This window comes from Dipodomys merriami, unplaced genomic scaffold (genome assembly GCF_024711535.1).
Source record: "Dipodomys merriami isolate MVZ:Mamm:240054 unplaced genomic scaffold, mDipMer1.0.p SCAF_42, whole genome shotgun sequence".
Lineage (NCBI taxonomy): Eukaryota > Metazoa > Chordata > Mammalia > Rodentia > Heteromyidae > Dipodomys > Dipodomys merriami.
In genome coordinates this window covers 10064435-10075555 of record NW_027205826.1, presented here as the reverse complement: position 1 = coordinate 10075555, position 11121 = coordinate 10064435, and the positions used below count along the sequence as shown (strand labels likewise).

The window sequence follows — 11121 nt, the reverse complement described above, 5'->3', positions numbered from 1 at the left end:
AATCACCTGTGGCTCAGTGCCATCCACCTGCCTCCCGGGGCTGGAGGGAGCCAGCAAATCCAATGCTGCCCAGCCTTGCCTGTGGCCTGCCTCTCCAGGCCACCCCACTTTCCTCAGGCTCCCACAGAAGTAGCCCAGTGACCAGTGTGTCTCACCTCACCCTTTGCTCCCACCCGAGGCCCATTCTGTGGCTTAATCTGTGACATTTAACATAAATAGTTTTCCATTCCCAGCTGACCTTTAATGGCTTTTATCATCAGCTGTGGCTCCTGGCAGCCGTACAAGAACTGCTATCTGTTGCCTTGGTCCATTCCAGCAGCTTACCCAAGGAGTGCCCACGGCTTTCGCCACGTGAAGCCCCGGAGGGCCCTGGAGATGTCTGCTAAGGCTCAGGCTTGCCACTCTCCGCCCGGAAATATCATTACGTGTTTCAATTAGAATTAGTGGGGAAGCCAGTTATTAAGTGGTTAGTTATTATGGTAATGGAGGTGCTTCACATTCACGGGGAGCCGGCCGTGCCTCTTCTCTAATGGCCATTTTTGAAGGGCCTTGTCATTCCCTGGCCACTCAGAAGTGGGAGAGGGAAGGCCAGAAAGAGAGGCAGGGTTCACAACCTCCCCCTTCCCTGCAGCTCCCCTCCCACAGACACCTGCTCCAGGAGGTCAGGTGGGGCAGTCCCTCCACCAGAACCCCCAAAGCCGTGAGAACTGCGATCATGAGCTGCACACACAGGGGACCCAATTGGCAGCACTTAACTGACCTGACCTATGTGTTCAGCCCTTATAAACAGGAATCCCATCTATGAAACTTCCAAGAGGAGGTTAGTCATGTGCCTGTGGCAGTCGCCACCTTGCTGGAAAGTTCTAGAAAGTTCTCCTTCAAATGGTTCCGACAGATACACATGTGTTTCCTACCCGAGAGCCCTCCTTCCCGGCTCTTCTTGAACATGACAGCTCTGTTAGTTTCCTGTGGTTGCGCTGACAAATTGCCACACACCCAGGGGTATTACAGCAACAGAAATGAGTTCTGCACCGTGAGGAGGCCAGAGTCGAGGTGTCATGTCGGCAGGCCGCTCTCTCTTCAGACAAGGATGCTGTGCACACAGGGGTCCCTGGGCTCGCGGCCCCATCACTCCGGCTCTGCTTCTCCTTCTTCACATGGCACTCTCCCCTCTGCCCTCTTCCTGCGTGTTCTGTCTTTCTTTTACCATACCTGCTATGGCATCCAGGACCTAGCCTGAATCCAGAATGACCTCATTTTGAGATCCTTTCCTTGCTTACAGCAATAAAGACCCTATTTCCAAGTAAGGTGACTTTTATAAGTGTTGGTACTTAGGATTTTGACAGATCTTTCTTTTTGGAGGCAGGGGGAGGGGAGGTAGGGTGGTGTCACCATCTAACTCACTATACGATCCAAACACTAAAGACATCCCCTGGATCTCCTCTTCCTCCGGCAAAAACCAAACCTCAGGATCTTTGAGTTTGTCTTCAGTGGGGCCCAGCAGAGCCTCTTGAACTAAATGTGTAGCAACAATACCCAGTGAGTCTGCAGGAGCCTGAGCTCCTGCAGGACATGTGACTGGTCACCTACAGCAACATCTCTTCTGACCAAGAAGGAGGAAACCATGAGGAGAGGGCTTCTGGCCTAGCAAGGAAGGGGCAGGCCTGGTTCTCGAGCCCGCCAAGCTGTACCAGGCCAGGATGAGCCTAGACAAAGCCAGTCTGCTGGCTTGCTGGAGCTGTTTGACAGCCATCACGTTCTCCTGCCTTCAGAGAAGCCAGCTAGCTTCCCTCACCACAGCCCCTACCCATATTGTCTCTTCCTGGAAAATGCTCCCCTGCAGGCCTGTTTCTGAGTTAGGACTGGGAAAGCCAGGCTGGGTGTGTTTTTTGCTCGGTGTTCTGCCCTTCCTTCCTGGACTGACCCACAGGAACACTGATTCTCCGCCATCAGCATCCAGGTCTAATGAGCAGGTGCCTAGAAACCACTTGAGCCAGTGAATGGCTCTCCATCTGAGCTGGCAGGGGGTGAGCTTAGGGTCATTAGGACGAGTACCACCTGTGGGCACTCAAGCCCCAGGCAGCCCCCAGAGCTCCCTGAACTGTACCAACATGGTATACAGTTGCTGGCTTCAATGGTGCCCATCCCAGCGGGGGTGGGGGGGAGGAAGGGGGTGGGGGCAGGGAGGGCAGGCCTCACCCCCATCAATGGTCTCCAGGCTTGGTTCTTTAATCTCACCTGGGTTTGGTTCTTGACTGTATCGTTTACTTTGTGGACTAAAAGTGGTGATTCAACCTCCTATTCTGTTACATGGCTTGATTCCTTAATACACTCCCCCCACCCAAGTCAACGTGTAGAAGACTTGGTACTACTGGGAGGTCATAGTCCCTTCAAGAATGGAGGAAGTTACATCATAGAGATATTGGAACTCTGGCCCCTATTTTCTCTCTGTCTCTCTGTCTCATCTCTCTGTCTCTCTGTCTCTCCTGTCTCTCTCTCTCTGTCTCCCCCCCCTCTTTCTGTCTCTCATTCTTTCTCTCTCTTTCCTGGCTGCCATGAGGTAAACAGTCTCCTTTCCTGTCACCATAATGTTCTGCCTCACCATAAACCCAACAGAGACTGGGCCAAGACTAGAACGAAACCTCTGAACTGGTAAGCCAAGAAGGAAATCGTTCCTCAAGTGTTTTGTCACAGCCTTGGAAAACTGACTAATACACTCAGAAATAACAATGGAACCTCCTGCCCAGCAGGTTGTCAGAAAGGTGGTGGGGATTGGTGAATGGAGATGTCCTTCATCATCTGTAAATTGCCCCCCCCCGCAATTCATTACTGTTCTGTGGTCACTGCTGTGTGGGTGAGAATAGTGTGGGTGGTCAGTAGGAGTCTCCTGCCCACAGGCACTGGCCTTTCTGTCCCCCTTCTTGTCCCTACCATGCTTCCAAGAGCCACTGCATTGTCATGGTTGCATTGAGTCCTTCATCCAATTGGTTTTTTTTTTGCTGTTTGCTTTGTCAGTCATGGGGCTTGAACTCTGGGCATGAGTGCTGTCCCTCAGCTCTTGAGCTCAAGGCTAGCACAGCTAGCACCCTACCACTTGAGCACCACTTCTGGTTTTCTGGTGGTTAATTGGAGATAAGAGTCTCACGGGCTTTCCTGCCCGGGCTGGCTTTGAACCGAGATCCTCAGATCTCAGCCTCCTGAGTAGCTAGGATTATAGGCTTGAGCCACCAGCACCCGGCTTCCTTTATCCAATTGTTATGGTGAAATTCTGACCCTCCAGCCCCCTGGGATGTGACCATGTTGTGAGAGGAGTCTTCAGCAGCCACTAGCTTGAAATGAGGTGGTTCTGAGGATGGTTTGTGTCTTTATTAGGAGACTGGAACGTAGAGGCATAAACAGCGAGGATTGTGCGGAGACACCGGGAGAAGGCAGACCTTTCCTCCCACCTCAGACGGCGCTGGCTGTGTCGCACTGTTGATTTTGGACTTCTTACCTACAGAAACCGTGAGAGGATAAATTTCTGTCCTCCCCCACCCCCACCGCCCCAGCAGCCTCAGCAAGGGAACGTGGCTCTGTCTAGCATGGTGTATTGGGAAACGTGGTCCCTGCAGGACACTAGGGGGTTGTGGAAAAACAATGTTTGGCCCCTCAACGAAACAGGTTTGGGAACCATTAGTCTGAGAGAAAGCATGACAGCTCCAAGCCATGACACGCTAAGAGGCATTCCATAGATTATGTGGTGTTTCCCAGACTTGACATGGAACTCTGTCACAAATAAGCATGGAGTTCCGTAGGGCACATGTTCAGGCATTCTGGAAACTTCTGCCTCCAAGGGAGGCAGGGCCTCAAGGGCTCAACCTTTGCCCCCCTCTTCCTCTTGACTTTCCCTACCTGCAGGGGGGTGGGATGGGACAGATGAGAGCCTGGCACTTTATATCAGTGGAGTAGGGAGGGATGGGGGGCAGGGGCAGGGGAGGGGAGGCCTGCATGGTACCCAGTACTCACCGTCTGTGCTGAGCTCAGTCGATCTCCCTTATCAGACACCCAGCAGGACCAGCCGAGCGCTGTGTTTTATGGTGCTATCGTGTGTGAGATCTTGCCCATTAAGGAGAAGCTGTCAACGCAAACCATAGATTTCAAGACACACATTCTACTCCTGGATTATGAATAACCCCTCTGATCATTAGAACCAGAGCATTTTTAAAAAATCCAATTTGTTTCTCACTTCGAAACCCATTTAGTTTGCTTCCTGCTCTGTGTTAGAAAAAGGGAGGGCTGGAGCCTGGAAGCGTCCAGAATCCTAGCTTTAGAAATCTTGCAACCTCCTCCCCTCCCCAGAAATTATGCAAGTCCCGCCTCCTACACCCTAATTTCCCCTGTCATCACCTGTTATCCAGCTCCTGCAACCTGGCCAGTATCTCTCTATTAGAAGGCATCCCTCTACTATCAGACCACGCTGGACTGGTCCTGGCAGGATGGGTCGGCATCCTTGAGAGAGGGAGGGCTTGGCAGAGGGGCATCGTAGGGGGGGGTTCAGGACGGTGCTGATTTTGGTTTGGTACATCCTAACGCCATGCATAAAGCCAAGAGTGAAAGAAGACCAAAATATAAAAAATCACCAGGCAGAAGAGCATGAAAAAAAATCTCCATTTCTGTCTTCTCAGGGCTTCGTGGGAGAGGCATTGCGTTCCCCCTCCCCTGCACGCACAGCCTCATAAGTCTTCAGAGAAAACAGAGATTCATTGGAACACGTGCCCTCGCTCTACCTCCATCGGCCCACCGCAGGGAACAGAACTGTTCATCTTCTTTTTGGCTCAGCCTGTAGCCTCTGGGACACTTACAAGGGGCGCCTTGCCCAGCTCGGTGATCAGAGGGGAGGAGGCAGGGTCACAAACACTACCACTCTTCCAAGGGGCAAGTTCATCTGTTCAACTCCCTTCTCGGTGACATCCAGCCAAGCCAAGCCAGAGGGGACAATGTCTTCGCAACAGGCCAGACCACCACCCTCCCTAGGGAAGCCGGGACTGCAGAGGCTCGGAGACATCTGCTTCCTCGCTCACTGGAGCTGCCTGACCCAGTGCTGCGGGCTGGAAACAGCCTGTGAGCCAGGCACCCTGCCTGCTGTCCACAAGGTCAATGCTCCTGAGGGAGGGGGCTCAGGAGCAGTTGTCACAAACCCACTCCGGTGTAGTAAGAGAGGGCCTGGGCAGGAGTGACCGGAAGTCCTAGAGAGATGGCCATAAACCCTTGGAAGGCATTGGGGAAGGGTCCAGAAGAGAAGGGCGTCTTGAGCTGAGCCTGCAAGATGGACTAGGAAAATCATCGGGCAGACCAGATGATTTATTCTCCTCGAACGTAACAATCTCTGAAATTACCTTCCTCACGTCTGTGACTCATTGTGTGTATTTCCATCCTCTAAAATATCTGAAATCTCCAGCTCCCTAAAATAGAAACTCACAGAGAACAAGGCCATTGTCTAGGGCCTTGTGCGTGTCCAACTCAGCACATAGTTGGTACCCAGAGCTGTGTGCTGATTGGTTGGGAATTGAGGGGCGGGAAATCAAGGCACACAGGAGAGGGTGGGCAGGCCCTTGAAAGAGAGTGACAGCATCTGCCCTGCCCTGCAGTGACATAGATTCCCTCTGAGGGGCACTGGAGTGACCTTGTCAAGAGCCCAATGACCGTGAAACAAGAAGGTTCCAGATGAGGTCACTGTGCACCAGGAGGGGAATGATTGGCTCTCTGTGTCATCCTGGCCCCATCCTTAGGCACCAGTGGGTCCTGTCCAGCCTCTGGAGAGCCCTGATGCCCAGCTTCTGCCTTCTCTGACCCTCAGTCCTTTTAGCTCTCATTTGTCAGTGGGCTTCAGCCCAAGCAAAAGATTCAGCAGGAATCCGGCCACGTTCCCAGACGCTTAATTGGAGCTGGGCTCTTCATTACCCGCACACCTGTTCCCCAACACCATATGGTCTGAGGTAAATAGACTGTAATTGTTTATCCAGAGTCAATTCTGCCATGAGTGAGTGCGTGCAAATGCATGTGCCCAGTGTGTGTGTGTGTGTGTGTGTGTGTGTGTGTGTGTGCACATGTGCATACACACACACACACACACACACACACACACACATGTGCAGGGAGCTGCAGCCTCCACTTCCTCCTCACTCCTACAGCCCATCCCTCTCTAGAATGCTGAAGGTTAAAGAGTCCATGCTGGGCTGTCCCAGCCAAGCTGCCTTCCAAATCCAGGGCCTCCTTGGAGCAGATCTTCTGCCAACTCCAAGAAATGGGCCCCGCCCGGCCCTGCTGGCTGTCAGGAGCTTGGCAGCCAGTTCCTCTGCCCTTGCCAGGGTGGCTGAGCAGGCAGATACCTCTCTACCTCGGGCTCATTTATCAGCTTCCCCCTGGAGGCTGAAAGATGTCTGAGATGGGCTGTGTTCTGGAAGGCCAGGCAACACGTTAGCCTGCTCCACCTCAGGCCCTCCTCTTTCTAACTTTATGGCTTCTAGAATGTTCCTTCCTGTTTTGGAATCTGGGCACCAAAACCAAGGCACAACTTCTGTGCCATGTAGTCACTCACTAAATCTCATAGGGGCAAGCACTTAAAAGGTGCGTCTTCATAGGTCAAGATCTCCGTCCAGAAGAGCAAACCCAAACTTGGGCTACTTAAGTCTCTTGTCTAGGACTACACAGCCTGGAGCAAGGGGAGAGCCAGAATTCTCACCCAGCTCCGTGGACTCTAGAATCCAGTCTGTTGACCACCATGCTATATTCAGCTCATGAGATAATATACCCGAGAAGGCTGGCCTGAGGCCTGGGATGCAGAAATCAATAGTGTCCGTTCTGTTCTCTGCCCTTCCTTGAGTAAACGCATCCTGCCCTCCCTCTCCTCCTGGCTTTGGTTTCTGGCAGCATACATCAGGCTCTAGCATGCCCTCCACAAGGTAAAAGAGGGGCACAGCATATGCCTGATCTGTAAGGGAGAAGATCTTTTATCCTCAGGCCCCTCGTCTTCCCTCCTGGCCAGCCCCTACCAAGTGAGTCATCCTCTAAGCCCGGCCCGGTCTGGAAGTTCCCTGGATTACCCTGCACTGCAGTGCAGACACTGCAGAATAGAAGAGAAAAAGGTACGTGGCAAAACCAGGTGACCATACCTCTCACCATAGAGAGGTAGGACGAGCGGATATTCACAAAGGATAAGGACCCCTAAACACTCCGAAGGCCTCGTTAAAGGAAGAATTCATGCAGGATGCAGAGCCATACAAGAAATCTAAACACCGCATACACCTGAGTATATTAATTTGCTAGTCCTGAGGCTTGAACTCTGGGCATGGGCACTATCCCTAGGCTCCTTCTGCTCAAGGGTAGCACTCTACCACTTTAGCCTTAGCACTACTTCCAGCTTTTCCTGTGATTAACTAGAGTCTCATGGAGTTTCCTGCCCAGGCTGGCTCTGAACCTCGATCCTCAGATCTCAGTCTCCTGAGTAGCTAGGATGACAGACATGAGCCACCGGCACCCAGCCTGAGTCTTCTCTTCAGGGGCTGGATGAGGTTACTGTTTCCTGCTTCACTACCCAGGTCCTTGTCCTTCCCTATCCAGAGTTCCCTGCCCTCTCCCTCAATGCTCTGAGAGATGGATGACATCCACAGACCCAAGGAAACAGATGCTGTGTGCCCTTCATCTGCACCCAGTTGGCTTCCAGACCTTTCAGCACTGATAGATCTCCTTTCTATCAGAAGCTATGCAGAGCTACCTGGGAGTGGACAGTTCACTCCAGCCAGGCAGCAGCAGCAGCAGCTTCCAGCCCACGCCTTCTGCCTGGCTCTGGGTGAGACTGAGATACTGTCATCCCTCTGGATAGAGGCACACCACGTTCCCACTCCATTCACAGAGACCAAGCATATGGCCAGGAGACAGCTAACACACAACGCAGGAAGGAGGAAGAGAGGGGCACTGGGGCCTATGGGGGAGATTAGGGACACACCCCCCCAGGGGGCTGGAGGTCTCTGATCCCCAGGGGCTCCCTGATTACTCTGTAGAAATCAGAGGATGAGTCGGGAGCAAGAATTCTGCCACAAAGAAAAAAAATACATATACATCTATATATCTATATAATCTATATATGGAAAAAAGAAACGAGTTTTTCCTAGCAAGTTTTCTAAGTGCCCAGGGGGATACCCTTTGAAGCTGAGCCTAGAGCCCTAAGCAACAGCCACTGCTTCCCACATCTGTGGATAGGGAAGGAGTTTTAAAAGATGTTTAAGTTGCTGTGTAAATTGGCCCCTCAGGGGATGCACATCCCCTATTTTAGTGACTACAGGTATATTTTCTACTGCAGGCATCCGTCCGGCTAGAGGCTGAGGGCGTGGCCCCTGGGGACCATCCTCTACTCCTGGTCTGGGATAGCTGCAAAGTATCCGGGAAGCAAGAGTCCCACAGCTGGGAAATTTTGCCATGGAGGAAATCTCCAATCTCTCCTAATGGAAGTGGGTACCATGGAGAAGGGCAGGAAAAACTGTAAATGTACAAGACTCCTCGTTAGCGCTGAACATTCTGACACTGTCCCCACAGCAGAATATGTACTTCATAGATGAAGTGAGGCTCAGAGGGGCAAGACGCTGGCCTGAGCATGCACACCCAGGTGAGGCTCAGCCTATGTTCAAACCCAGAACCCACACTAATAAGTGTGACTACTCTCAAATGCCCCCTCAGGGAAGTTCCAGGGAAAGTAGAGCAGCTGGGCAGAGTCCAGCTGGTCCTCTGCCCACTAGCCTGGATGTTATGTTGTAGCCTTGAGCCCTGGCAGAGATTGCAATGAGGGAAGAGGGAGCCATTCTCTACTCACAACACTCATGCCACTGTCACCCACGACCCATGGTGATACAGCCTGTGCTGCAGGCATCTGTGGCTTGCAGCTGAGGACTTCTTGCAGCCTGGGTAAGGACCAAGGGCAGGAGAGCTGATGATCTTATGAGCAGCCTCAGCCAAGGTCAACCTGGAAAGAAAGATGGAAAACTCCAGCTTTGGGCTGGGGGTATGGTTCCGTGGTAGAGTGCTTGACTAGCCTTGGAGAATTCTGCCCTGCATTTGGTGTCTGGTATCATGAGAACAAACCCCCACAGTCCCCCAGATCCCTCCTCCCATGGGCAGGACAACTGTGAGGTGCTCCTCACTGATAAAAATGAATCCCAGACACACAAGGCTGTAATCTGCTCAGTAATAGCCCAGCATCCTTTCTGTGTATTTCCCCTCTGTCCTCACTTTCTCTCTCTCTCTCTCTCTCTCTCTCTCTCTCTCTCTCTCTCTCTCTCTCTCTCTCTCTCTCTCTCTCTTCCTCCTCTCTCTCCCTTCCCTTCCTCTCTCTGTCCCAACCTCTCTCTCTCTCTCTCTCTCTCTCTCTCTCTCTCTCTCTCTCTCTCTCTCTCTCTCTCTCTCTCTCTCTCTCTCTCTCTCTCTCTCTCTCCCTCCCTCCCTCCTCTCCCTTCCTTCCCTTCCTCTTTGCCTCCCAGTTCCCTTCCCTACCTCCTACCAGCGCCCCCAAAGGTCACTTTCCACAACGACCATTTGTGTTCTACTCCACCTCAGGTCTGATTCCAGGGTAATCCAATGTAAGCACTCCCTGAGCCTCCTCCCTCTGACCAGCACCCTCTCTGTACCTCCAGCCCCCTGATTGTCTGTATGGGGAACAAGAAGGCAAGTTTTTCTTGGAGAGACATAACTATAGCCAGATCACAGGCACCCACAGACACAAGCGTCAAGTATTACACAGCTAGCAGCAGATGCCATCACTCCCCGGGAAGCAGGACGCTCTTTAACCACAGCTGCAGCTGCCCAGCCCTCCCATTGATGAAGTGTGTTATAAGTGCTAAGTAATAATAATACCGTCAAATGCCTCGGTGCTCAAGCACGAGCTCTGGGCTCCAGATAAAATGCCAGACAGATAGATTAGCTGGCTGAGGAAATGCTCCAAGAGCCGTCTCCTTGCAGCTCCTGGGGCCTAATAGATAGGTCCAATCATCCCACTTCAATTACTGCTTGGGGACTAATAGCCTAGAGCTGATTAAATCCCCTGCTAGGGAGCTGTGGCTGTCATACAGAGCTGGTGACACCGGGCAGGTGCTCCCCGGGGAGGGCTGTGGTCTGTGCCAATCTGAGGATCACCCTCCACGACGCTCCATTCATCCTCTCTGAGACCTGGTTGTTATCCAGCGCAGGCTGGGCTGGAGCAGGATTGCCTTGCTTGCTTGATGCCCTCCTTCGCCTCCACTCCACCTCTCCTGAGGGCTCTGAGGAAGGCAAGTGGGGACCTTTGCTGGCCCTGGTAGAAGTTTCACAAAAAGTAGGCATTGTGACACAAAACTACAATCCCAGCCTTTGGGAAGCTGAGACGGGAAAGTCGTCTATTTGAGGCCATAGAGCGAGACCCCTTAATCTTCAATGCCAAGGGCTTGAGGCTGTAGCTCCATGGTGGGTATCTACCTAGCAGGCACAAGGCCCTTGGTTCTGTCCTCAGTACTGTTCACACACACACACACACTCTCTCTCTCTCTCTCTCTCTCTCTCTCTCTCTCTCTCTCTCTCTCTCTCACACACACACACACACACACACACACACACACACACACAGCGTGCTGAGAGTCTTGCTGTGGTTTGAGTGTATTCCCCTTCAAAGTTCATAGGTTGAAAACTTCATCCCCAAGTGCATTCCTCCATGAAAAAAAAATATCTGGAGCTGGGGGCCTTAGAAGATTATTAGGATTTGATAAGGTCATCAGGACATGAGTGACTTTACAGGAAGAGAGGCCTACACTGGCACCTTGCTCGGCCCTGCCCTGTGAGGCCACGTTAGGGTACAGCCTGAGAACCTTGCCAGATGCCAGCACCATGCTCTTGGGCCTCCTCACCTCCAGAAACTCGAGCCCTAGCGAGCGTCTCACTCTTTACAAATCACACAGGCTCATGCATTTTGTGTTAGCAACAGGAAACAGGTGTAGACAAGGAAGCAAGGGAGGGCACAGCCAGGGAAAGCCAGAATTGACGCTTTTCTTTTCCAAGGGGTGGGGAGGGGAAGGACCATTTTGGAAGAAGGAGGTGGCTATGTTTATTACAGAGCCATCAGAG

At 52.3% G+C, this 11121-nt stretch overlaps 1 long non-coding RNA gene across 1 annotated transcript; it reads left to right on the top strand.

Annotated features, from left to right (window-relative positions):
- The first annotated feature begins 2437 nt into the window (after positions 1–2437).
- Positions 2438–5379, top strand: LOC138807506 (uncharacterized). The gene is made up of 3 exons (XR_011366182.1): positions 2438–2652; positions 3373–3504; positions 4665–5379. It is a non-coding gene; the product is annotated as an uncharacterized lncRNA (long non-coding RNA).
- The last annotated feature ends 5742 nt before the right edge of the window (positions 5380–11121 follow it).